The following is a 12,958-nucleotide window of genomic DNA, read 5'->3' on the forward strand; positions in this document are numbered from 1 at the left end:
AAGTCAAAGTCCACCAGAGTGCTTCGAGATGACTAAAGCCACATGCTGCTCACATGTATAGAAGGCATCCATCCTGATCTATGGTGTCACATCATTAGCCTTACTCTTTGCTGGATGGTGTATTCCAATTCTCTTTCTAACTTGTAGAATCCCACTCCAAGAAAAGTTTCTTTGATACAAAAAATTTTTCCATATTTATATAATGGAGGTAATCATAATGTGCATGATATGTACAAATTGGGCTATCAACAAGTGAATATAATTTTGCTTGTCACAATATTGGATCCTAGAAAGGAATATCACCTATCTGCAGAGTTAACAAACAAACAAAAAGGTTATAACAATTTGAAAAGCTTTTAAATAATGCTTAGGAAAATTATAGTTCTTGATTTTATTTTATTTATTTTCTTATTCTTTGTGTTATCTTTAGTATTGTATTACTTAATTTTATTATTAATATTTTTCTTTTTGGACTCACAAGTTAACTCTCTCAAGTCGTTGACCCACCCAAATTAGTAAGATATTGAGTTGAATTTGCAAGTTTTTGAAACACCGGACCAATCCATTTTTGACTTTGAAATGGGTCCTTGGGATTACTATCCAAACTTTAAACCAATCATAGGTAGAACGTGACCCTAATCCTCATATAAATGGATGATAAAATACTCTTCCTTATAAGCCAAATGAGCCAATTTTTTCTATAAATTAATTGCTCTTTCTTCTATATGTTCAACAATAGGGAGACACATTGACATATTTGGATTGGGATCCTTCCCATACACTATGTTACAGTTGTTACCACGAGCACTTCGGATTAATGCTATATCACAACACATGTCAAGCTCTTAGGTCATCAATACGATCGCTGACTACCGTATGAGCTAAGGAGTCCATCTCCATATTGAGTTAAGGTGTCTCTGAGGTCTGACCTGTGTATGAGCTACTTAGTCGATTTATCTCTTCATTGTACATGACAGCTGTCTATCCTGAATAGATAAGATTTGGAGTAACCATCTCCCCTAATCTCACAGGAGTGATTAAGGGCTGAATTATCTCGTCCAGTTTGGCATATCCAATGATCCAACAATCTCAAAATCATATAATCTCATAACTAACAATCCAACTATTCGACATTCTTCTATATAAGCAACCAGAGTTTTGAGAATCCAGATAAATTCAATCGAATCCCTCTCAGAGAACCCGTTGCTGCTTCTTTGTTCTCTATTTTTCTGACTTGAGCATTGGAGGATCTTCACCAGAGCCACAACCTCTGGTTTGGGACTTATTTTGTAGGTGACTCCAGGACCAGCATCACCTTGTGAGATTTTCAGATGTTCGTCTTCTGACTCCGATTGATTTAAGCAGTAGCAGATAGAGGAAGGACCTACATTCACATTCATGGCTCCAAGATGGACATCTTTCTAGCTTTCCAATGCCGCCACCTCCCGATAGGCAACCAACCAGACTGACAATCAAATTCAGCTGTTGGCACCAAAAATTCCTTCATCGGGTCAACTGGTCGTCCCTCCACTGGTTCAACCATCCCTGCCGGCACCAGTTATGGTCGATCAATTTGGTCAGCTCTTCCAACAAATTTAATATTTGACAGCTATAGTATAAGCAATCCAGACCTTTCTCGTGCCCTTTCAGATGGTGCCACAGCCTCCTCAGGCTGTCCTTGCACCCCCTACGGTGGTAAATTATGCAGTTTCTTCGATGGTGCCACTTGTGCCTTCCATGGAGGCACCTCTGTAGAATCCTATTTTGTCTGTGGCTCCACAGCCACTGCCTCAATCAGAGCTACAAGCACCTCCTCGAAGTTTGGAGAGAAAATTAACTCATCAAAGTCATCTTAGGGCCCAGCAGCCGGCTAGGTGGCGATCTCCAAGCCCACAGTCGAGCCATAACTCAACCTCCGGATGTCGATCTCCTCAATGCTCTGAGGCTGGTACTATCTATGAAATTGACTTTGAAAGATGGTTTCAAGATCTCGGTCAGCAGTTGGACCAGAAAATTGAAAAGGTCCTCAATAATAATGGCTCCTTGATGTTGCCTACGAAGGGTATAATAGCCAGCCATCCTTCATCTCGAGGATTGTGCAGAACCACTCTCCCTGCACTTCAAACTACCTTAGCTGGAGGTCCACGATGGGACCACTGATCCCGTCGATCATGTGGAGACCTTCAAGGCAACCATGCTCCTTCAGAGAGCATCGGATGCAATCCTCTGTCGAGCGTTCCCTCCAACTCTTAAAGAAACCGCTCGACAGTAGTACTTGAGTTTGAAACTAGCGTCTATCCATTTCTTTGAAGACTTATACCAATTTTTTGTCGATCATTTCGTCAGCAACCGGTGATAACATAAGTGGTCTGACTATCTTCATACCATCAAGCAAAAGGAGGATGAGTCAATCTGCTCTTTTATGAATAGATTCAATGTGGTAATTCTGGAGGTCCAAAATCTGGACCATTCGACTGTGATGGCCATAATGAAGAGTGATCTCCTGAAAAATGACTTGAAAAAGTTGTTAGTTAAGACTTATCCTCGGGATCTCTCGGATATGCTTGTTTGTGCGGAGAAGTACGTCCGCATGAAAGAGACCTTTGCCGATGATACTCCCATCGGTTCAACCGTGGTGAAATGCAGTAAGGAGCGCCATCCAAGGTGAGAGGAGAAAAGATGCCAGTGCTCTCGATCTCTACCCCCGAGGTGGAATAATGGGGGTCGAAATCGTCGATCCCACAGTCCTTCGAGAAGGATTCGGCAACCATCACCTCCTAGGCAGTACGATAGCTACACGCACTTGAATGTTCCTCAAAGAGAGGTGTTATTATAAGTGGGGCTTGAGTTACCTAAGCCTCAGTTGATGAGAACAAGGCTGGAGTGCCGTTGAGATCCGAATAGATACTGCTTTTACCATTATGACCACGGTCATGATACTGAAGACTACCACTAGCTTCACAATGAGATCAAGAGGCTTGTCAGGCAAGGATGGTTGAATCATTTTGTCCGAAGAGCTGCCCCTCAACGTCAAGCTTCGAGAGTTCAATAGCTACCCCCTCTGCCTTAGCAGCATCTACCTCAAATTCAACCGCAGCAAGCACCAGTGCGATAGGAACGACAGCAGGTCAGAGGGCAAATGGAGGAAGAAAAGTGACCCATCCGAGGAGAAATCCACATAATTATTGGGGGGTCATTTAAAATTCGAGCCGAATGGTGAAAATCGGCTCACATCTAGATGAGGTAACCAAATGCCGACTAATTAATCTTTTATAGGAAAATATGGATCTTATTGCCTGATGATCAACTTTGATCTAGTGATCTGATGCTATAGCGAGCCAAAGTCTCACAACCTATTGAGCAGGTGCTAGAACGAAGGTTATTGCCCAATCGAGTGGATGAAGTGGCACGCCCAGAAACTTATAGGCTCAAGCAACTCGACAAAACTCCAATTTTCAAACCATGAAACTCGGTGAACCTCAGCATATATTATCAATGATGTAAATACTTTTCATGAAAATAAAATTTGCAGGGCCATCAATTCATGATTGGCACCTAAGTTCTCCAAGAGTTGCTTCCTCCTTCTACTCAAGACCCTGAATTATAACTACGGTCAACAAACGTGAGGGCTAACTTACCAGACCCTCGAGAAGATCTTGATGACTTTGAGGTGGGGCTAACTTACCAGACCCCTGCAAAGTTTGAGTCGCATGAGAAGCAGAGGGAGACCCTTAAGGAACCTTCAGAGGGATAACTAATCAGACCCTCAGAATGTCGCCAAGAGTGTAAAATGCCATAGGCACAATCTCACCGCTGGCACACACTGACTCTCGCACGAAGATGAGAAGTGCTAGATGCCGTAGGTACAAGATCGGTGCAGGTACATAATGTCACTCATGAGGGCTAACTTATTAGACCCTCAAGAAGACCACGATGACTCTGAGATGGGGCTAACTTACCAGACCCCTGCAGAACCCAAGTCGCATGAGAAGCGGAGGGAGACCCTTAGAAAATCTCTAGAGAGATAACTAATCCAATCCTTAGAATACCATCGAGAGTGCAAGATGCCGTAGGCACAAGCTTGCTTGTTGGCACACACTGCCTCTCACGTGAAGATGAAAAGTGCTAGATGCCATAGGTACAAGATCATTGTAGGCATACAACGTCACTCGTGAGGGCTAACTAATCAGACCCTTGAGAAGACCTCGATGACTTTGAGGTGGGGCTAACTTACCAAACCTCTGTAGAGTCTGAGTCGCACGAGAAGCAAAGGCAGACCCTTAAAAAATCTTCAGATAGATAACTAATCAGACCCTCGAAATGCCACCAAAGAGCACTAGATATCGTAGGTACAAGCTCACCACTAACATACACAACCTCTTTAAAAGAAGAATAAAAAGATGGACAGTATACAACCAGAAGCATTACCTCAACCAGTATTCCTGCTTGAGGCATTCCCTCAGACTCAAGAGTAGGGGTTAGTGTTGAGATAATTGTTATGATGCCTCAGATTCATGAACAACTGGATTACATTCAAGTTGTGCTAAACTGCTCTAAATATATTCACTTTAATCGAAGTTGTCCTAAGTATATCTATGCTAAAGCTGAACAACCTATAACCTTACTCATACTGAGCTAAGCACTGAGCATTTTCTCATACTGATCTAAGTGCCTATTTGTATTGTTCTCTATGAGTCGAGTAAAATTTACAAAATCCATAGATATAAATTTAAAGTTAGAAATGAAGCAACGACTTCTAGAACAAAATATTCTTTTTATTCATTAAAATCTTTACAAAGAAAAAGCCAGTGCTCCAAGCACTTTACAAAGAAAAAGCTGGTGTTTCAAATACTTTAGAGGACAGTTGCTCCAGGCACCATCTTGCGAACAAGAGAAGAAAATGAGGAAGGTAAGAAGAAGAAGAGGAGGATAGCAGAAGAAGAAGAGGAGGACAGCTGAAGATGAAGAGGAAGAAGAGCAGATGAGGAGGGACGTCCCACCGCAATCGATGGAACATCAGATCGGCCAGGTGAGCTGGTTCGATCTTCATCCATTGAGGACTTCGTCTCCTCAACATCTGGGTGAGCTGATTCAATCTTCATCCATCAAGATCCCTACTTTTTTATCAGTACCGCCAACCTATATGCCATAAAGTTTTAGATACATCATTATCCTCAATAGATGGACCTTACAATCATCAAAACCTTGGATGAAGGTAGCGGCAGCAACATCGAGCACCTCCCTCCGAAATGCCATAGAATTTTGAAACTGAATAATACAGTGCCCCCGAACTGTAGGTGGGATGTGCTCAAGCTAAGGGGGGAGTCTGGTTGTAGTTGGCAAAGGAGGGGGAGCCCCATGAGAAGTGGATATGCTGGCCTGCCTTACCCTCTCCCTTTCACAGGCTAAGTACCTCCGACGGGCATCCCTGACAATGGCATTCTACTTTCTCACCTATCTCTTAATTAACCCCAAGGGTCATAGATTCGAAGGTGACGACATGATAGCAGGCAGAGAAGAGGACTTCTTACCATAGAAGGAGGAGTGGAGATCCCTTTGCTTCTGGCTCCCTATTTATAAGTACTAGCAGCCAGACCAATTGTCAATCGACGCTTTTTAGGAGTTAATGACCAAGCGATTAATGATGCACCTTCTCCAAAATGGAAATAAATTCCTGCAGTACTTTACAAAACAAAACAAGCCTACATGGTGCATCTTCATAGACCCTATGCCGTCTTCTAGGTGTGGCCTTATCGGATGAGTCATCGATCGTTATTTTTCATAATTGCCCCTATTTAAGGGAGCAGAACGAGGTTATCATCCACTTAAATTGCCTCAAATTGACATGAGTAAGTTCACAAAGCAGAAGTATGATAAAAGATTTTACTCATTTTATTCCTTTCAAAATTCTCTTACAATGACCCTAAAACATGAAAAAAGATTTTCCTCTTCGCCTGAGCTTCGAACTCTGCTGCCTTGCCTAGTAGTGAGAATTCTCCTCAACAGCCTTCCTCAATGCCATTTCAGCATCTTCGGCTCTCCTCTCGATGGTGTCAACTTTCATGGAGACTTATCCGACTTCTTTCTCAGCCCTCTCTTTTGCTTTTTTAAGCATCTCAGCTTCAAGCCTAGACTTCTTCGCCTCTTTGGCCAGCTCATGCGAGCTTTCAATGTACCCATTCAAGTAATGAATGAGCTGGCAAGTGAAGAAAAAACTCATAAGTAATAAATGGGTATACAGTAAGTGCTAAATGAGAAAGCTCCAATATATCCGGATGAGGCAATCCACGGCTCCTCTCCTCATCTCCCTCTGAGGAACACTCAACAACTCATTCATGTCAGTAGGGAGGAGCAGTCTAGAGAGTAACTCACTCACCAGCATGGGATCCCTCAGCAACGAGGCCTTAAGCTTTAGCCTGACTGGTGCAGATCCAGACGTGACGGCCACCTCGACTGGTGCCTCATCTGAGGAGGATCCGACAGCAAGTGAAGCTGTTCGGGTCGGTGAGCTAGGAGGAGCAGGTAGGCTCAGAATCACCTCTTCCAGACCTTGGTCTTCACGGCTCACCCAGAAGCCCGTAGTAGCTGAAATAGTAGGCGAGCCACTTTTTAGCTGAGTAATCTCATGGCCTTCCAGATGAGAAGATTCAAACTCCCGATCTCCAAAGTCAGTTGTGCGGGATCCCCAATTCTGGCCTGGAGGCTCTGCCCAATGGCGGGCTTGCAACCTCGTTTTCATAGGGTTTTCCTCTTTTTCTTTGGTGGGCTCAAGCTCTTCCCAATATCCAGCTCTGCGATTGTAGTAATCGCATTGTAAGACAAATAGATCAGAAGATTTAAGACCAAAACAGCTGACTCGCATACCTTGAGGAGCAACTTGGCTAATACCGGCATTAAACAGCACCTGAGCTGACAGCAACTCTTTCAACTTCAGAACTCTGAAGTTTCGTAGAGCTGCTATCTCCTGCTCCAGGTTCTCGTTCAGCGAAGGCTCCTTTAGTGTAGCCTCTCAGAGTTCACCCTAGGTGAAAAAATTTCAGTCTTCACCTGATGTCTGCGAGATAAAGAGAAATCTCAGCTTCCAGCTGTGCACAGTGAAAGGCATATCCAAAACTATAAAGCAGAAACCATCCTTCTTCTTTCATGGAGTCACGTACCACCACTCATATGAGTCTGAGTGCTGCTTGAAGCTGAAGAGAAAATGGAAGAATGTGACATTTCGTGCAATCCCAGCCAGCACGCATAATATGGTGAAGCCACAGATATGCCACCATGCATTCGGCACCACCGTATATGGTGATATCTCAAAATATTGGAGGAGCACCACAAAAAAGGGATGGAGAGGAAGCCTCAGTTTAGCTCGGAAGCACTCCTCGTAAAAGCCCATACGTCCCAAAGGTGGATGGCAAACTCGATCACCCAATCTCGAGACTTCAAGTTGGAATGCGGGAGGTATTTGATATTACTCGTATATCATGATTGTATCCCACTCTGCCAACTCTGATTTGAAGCCCAACAGCATAAAATCGGGCTCCATGGTGGCCATCTCTCTCTCTCTCTCTCTCGTGTCGGAAAGCCGTGCGAAAGGATGAAGAAGAGAAGAACACGCAGTAAAAGGAGAAAATCAAAACTTTGCAAGGTCCACATCTTGTTCTGTCTGAGGATTTTAAATAACCTTAGACCTCAATGGGACCTTCAAAAGTTGCCTACCATCGATATATTAATTATAAGAGACGTGCATCGACAGAAGACTGACGTATGTGCGACATATGGAGATTGCGAATGGACGTGATTGCTGCCACTGATATGGTAGTTAATGTCAATGACAGACGAATCACACTTTATGCCACTTTCAGAGGAATATGTGCAGACGTGCTTCAATTCCTCCCATGCGAATGCAATTCGAATTCCAATCTTTTCAAAATCTGTACGACAGGTATGGAATTTCACTTCGGATCAGAATAAGAATTATAATCTCTATTACACTGCAATTCTAACTATAGCTAAAGCCAGCTGGAGCCAGCTCGAATTTTTGCCATAACTTCAGCTCAGCTCATGCCTTGCTTGAAGCACAGCACAGGCTAAGTATTCGTCTGAGCTATTTATTTTAATCAAGTTTTGTAGTTATAGTCAAGGGCCGAGAATGTGTTAAAGACTTTAACTCACATATTTGAAAGCATGATTCTTATTCATCAAAAGAAAGGGAATACATCTATTCCTGTGGAGATTCTATTACAAGACCAGGGGCCTCGAATCATAAAAAAAAAGAAAAGAGCATAAATCACTCCTCAGGGGGATTGCCAGAGTGGTCGTCTATGGGATGGTATTCTTCGGTACTGATGATGCCTTTGGTCTGAACAACTACATCGATCTTGTCCACCTCATCTGAAAAATGGGACGTCATTGTAAATCTTGATCAGTTATTCGATGACACTACCGTAAATCTTCATCCAGGCAATCGACTTCAGGATGCTTGATGAGGTCAGGAGAAAAGTGCACCTAGGCGATGAACTTACACTTCTCGAAACCCATGAAAATCATTATCTTGCAAGCTTGGGCTATGATCTTAGCCCCTTTTTTCTGCAGCCGCCTTCTCCTACTTTAGCATGTTTGAGTAAAATCTCTTAATCTATAAATTTGCTCCAGAGAAGCTTATGATTTACCTTTCTTTCTTTCAACCTCTTCTTCAAGTGCTCCACCTCTGATCCGGTCTCCTGGACTCCCAAGAGCGGCTCCGGAGAGGTCTGAACTCCTCTGAAAGTGGAGCACCCGTATCCTCGAAAATCTCTCTCTCCACGGCTTGTCCCTTCAGAGATTCTGGCCCTCTTGGATGAACCACCACTGGGGCTTCTTTGAGGGTGAGTTTTAAGACAAGAGAAACCTCTTCTCGCTTCAAGTGACCTCCTCAGGTGCTCCAGGTTGTCACGGGTCTGACGACAGTCTCTCTCAGCCTCAAACCTCTACCTCTCAAGGGTTTTAATCCTCTCCTTGAGGTCTTCAACCTTCCTGTCCATCTTAGATTTCTGTTGTTCAAGGACCTCAATCCGTCTTTCGGCTTATCGTAGTTCTTCGTCCCGACGAAGAATCGATTCTTGGGCTTCCTGTAGAGCCTTCTTTGTAAGGCTGAGTTCCTTGGCCAGCTCAGTATTGTCCCTCTCCAGATGTTCTAACCAGTAATTCAGTAAATCGATCTCTTCTTTCTCCATCACCAGAACATCGAGGTTGGAACTAACGAGGCTCGCCAGACATTAGTTGACATGTGCAGGAGATCTTAAGGCATCGGTAGATCACTTCTCTCCTCTTTGTTCATTGACGAATAACCTTTCAACTGGAGGTAGGAGGTTCCTCAAGTATTCCACCTCGGATTGGAGGAACTCTCCTGTGGATGGAGCACGAGGTATTAGATCTGAGGGTCCTGCATGAGTAGTAAATGCAAGAAAGTGCCTAACAGGAGTCGCCATCTCTAGAGATCCCCTAGTCTCTATCGTCATGGACAGATCTTTTTCCGGATTGTTGACCACCTCTTCCATCCACACTTCCTCAATCGGATCTTTTTCAGAGCGTCCCTTAATGCTCGTCTACAGTGCTGTCTCCGTCGATGCCCCACTGATCGAAACTTTCTCTAGAGAATCTTACATCATGACTTTCAAAGGCAGGGCCATGAGTTCAATAGTAGGAGCGGCACATTCTTCTTCCCTGACCATGGATCCCATTTCAGCAATCGAAATCACGATCTGCCTCCTACGAGCCAAAATTTGCACATCTTTTCACGCACTGTGAATCCATCTTGCTCCAAGAAATTACGATAGACAATCAGTATAAAAAGATCTGTGACTACCTGTGCCTTCAGAGCACAAATTTAAAAGAGGAAGAAAATAAAAAGTCATCGCAAAATGATTAAAACCTCGAAGAGACTGTTGTCTGAGTGGTCCCATCAGTTATACCCATCCACGTTAGCCACATTAGGCTGACGTCATCCACTTTCAATGCAACAGAAGCAGGCGTGAAGGCAGAAGCGTGTGGCATTGGATCCGAGACACTTTTTGGAGTACTTCTTTCGTTTGATCCTCAGACTCAAAAGTAGAGGAATAGTATCATGGTGGTTACCGCAAGTACCTCGGATCAGCATTATATCACAACATATGTCAAACTCTCAAGTCATCAATATGACCGTTGACCGCCGTATGAGCTGAAAAATTCATCTCCATGCTGAGCTGAGGTGTCTCCGAGGTCTGATCTATGTATGAGCTACTTAGTTAACTTATCTCTTCAACGTGCACGACAGCTGTCTATCCCAATAGATAAGATTTGGCGTAACCACCTCCCCTGATCTCGCGGGAGCGATTAAGGGCTGAATTATCTCGTCCAATTTGACATGTCCAATAGTCCAGCAATCTCGGGATCGTATAATCTCACAGCTAATAATCCAGCTGTTCGATATTCTTCTATATAAGCAACCAGATCCCCGAAGACCCAGATAAGTTCAATCGAATCCCTCTTAGAAAATCCATAGCTGCTTCTTTGTTCTCTATTTTTCTGACTTGAACATCGGAGGGTCCTCGCCGGAGCCACAACCTCCAGTTTGAGATTTGTTTTGCAGGTGACTCCAGCACCAGCATCACCGTGCGAGGTTTCCAGGTGTCCATCTTCCGACTCCAACCGATTTAAACAGTAACACACTACAAGAAAAATATGATTTTAGCAATAATTTTTATGGCGATAAAATAATATCTGCATCTAAATAGAGTTCATATAAATAATGGCAGAAATAATTGCTTCTATACAGATATGTAGATCTATAGTGGCAAAAAAAATTGGCAGCCAACAAGTTTCTGTTTTATGAAGATATTTTTTGCTTCGGTAAGTTTTTACATCAACATATAGATATTGTTGCTAGACTTCCAGAGATGGTCTGTAGGGACACTTTTATGGAGTTGGAGATATAGCTTTTAGTGGCCATACATCAATAATGATACACATTATGATTGATGAAGGGGGCGCAGCGAATGGAGTGCCTCTTTTTACCAGGCCGATGCTTGCAAAGGTTGTATAATATTGGAAGCACCATACTGATAAAAAAAATGGGTGAAGCCTAGACCACTTTTATTGATTGTGAGCAGCACGTAGTTTCATAAACGGATTGTTTGGGAGAAGATTTTATTTTATATAATTTTTTTCCTAGTTGTAAAAGAAGATTAGAGATCATTATTTCCGAGATATAGATGTTATACATGTAAATACGTTATGATTTAATTTTTTTAATAATTTCATAATTTTATATTATATACTATTTTGAATTCTTCTCTGAATTATTTACATATTTAAGATTGTGAATGAATATGTTCACTTAATGTTGAAAGATTAACATTTGAGACAAACTCATTAAATAAGAGGAATTCAACAAATTTCTGCATATAAAAGAAATACTTAATTTGATTTTATTGAAAGTAAAAGAAAAGAAGATGAAGGTTGAGTGTGAGAAATGATCTTATATTAAGAGAGAGAAAAAAAAATAATTCCTTTTCATTGTAAATTGTTTTTTTGATATTTGAAGGTTTTGTTTGGATATTCTTGCAGGGTGCTTGTTGGCCGATCCAACCAAGCTTCTTTTTGAGGCTCATAGAAGAACCCAGTCTAAATCGAAGTGCGTTGGTCAGATGGTCTACAGAAAGGAAAAAGGATCCATTTAGATCTCCTTTTCTTTCCATGGGATTGGGGCTGTGGTCTTGTTAGGTTGATATAGGCTATTCTCAAATGGGCAGCTTCTTAGTCTATGAATCCAGCTGAAAAGTCAGCCTAAATCCCATTGGCTTGTCCAAACAGGCTCTAAGACTGCATAGAAAAACTGATGAAGTAGGATATACATCTCTTGGACTTCACGGCAGTCGATCTCCCATATGCTAATTTGTAAGTAAACTTTTCTTTAGCTGACCTGATGTGTTTTTTCTTCTTTTTAATTTGCATCAGGTATAGCATTGTTCTTTTTCTCCTTTGTTGGCACGAAAAGGCATAGAGTAGCTGAATTTTGATATCGGCTAGCTTGCTAGAGAAATCCACTTTGTGTAAAGCTTACTCTACTTTCATGGAACTCATTTGCTAGTTCTCTTATCTAATTATCCCCTCAACTTTCTCCAATGGTTTTGAGTTTCCCAAAGCAAACTAATAGGTTAAAGAGATGGAAATGAGTCATGTCTTGTTTTCTTTGATCCACGTTAGAACAATAAATTTGCAATCTAGGCTTTTAAATCATCTAATCTAACATTAGGTTTAGGCTTCTTTGTACAATATCATCCACAAGCCAACTCTTTTGGCCCAACTTGATTGGCCGTATGTACATGTATCTAAAATAACAAGCCCCTGATTTGATCTAACCTGATCTGACCCGATACTTCAATCTGAAAAGTGAATAATAAATGGCAAAGAACTAGTGATTAAATAGGAATTAACTAGAATTAAAAGAGACAACTAGTTAAAAAAGTACAATGCAAACTGAGTTGGTTGAACCGGTCCTGAAACATGAAGTGTCACTTCCTTGAAGAATGCTATCTGGCTGGTTGTATATTTCCTTTGCATGTACTATGTTATCCTTGCTTGTACATTCTTGTTTTGACTGTATCCGTGGTTGTATCCCACACTTGTATCTGGTATCAGTTATTTAATATAATATTTCTTCTTTCTACCCCAAAAAAAAAAAACAAAAGGAATGCTATCTGGCTGGGTCATGTTGCCGCGTGGGGGAGGGTTCGGCTCATAGGTTTCTCGGTCTCGACTTACAAAGCTCAATGTTCTTGACTCATCCTCCAACCAATAACTCAAGCTAGCGTGAACGAGAGAGCATTATGGTTCTTATTCTACGTTGCTTTATTATTGTACAGCTAGAGGGTGCAAGGAAGCAATACCTAGATGAACTTGAGGACAAAATGTGATTGAGATTGATGCCAAACCACGGCAGCAAATT

The sequence above is a fragment of the Elaeis guineensis genome, chromosome 5 (assembly GCF_000442705.2).
Source record: "Elaeis guineensis isolate ETL-2024a chromosome 5, EG11, whole genome shotgun sequence".
Lineage (NCBI taxonomy): Eukaryota > Viridiplantae > Streptophyta > Magnoliopsida > Arecales > Arecaceae > Elaeis > Elaeis guineensis.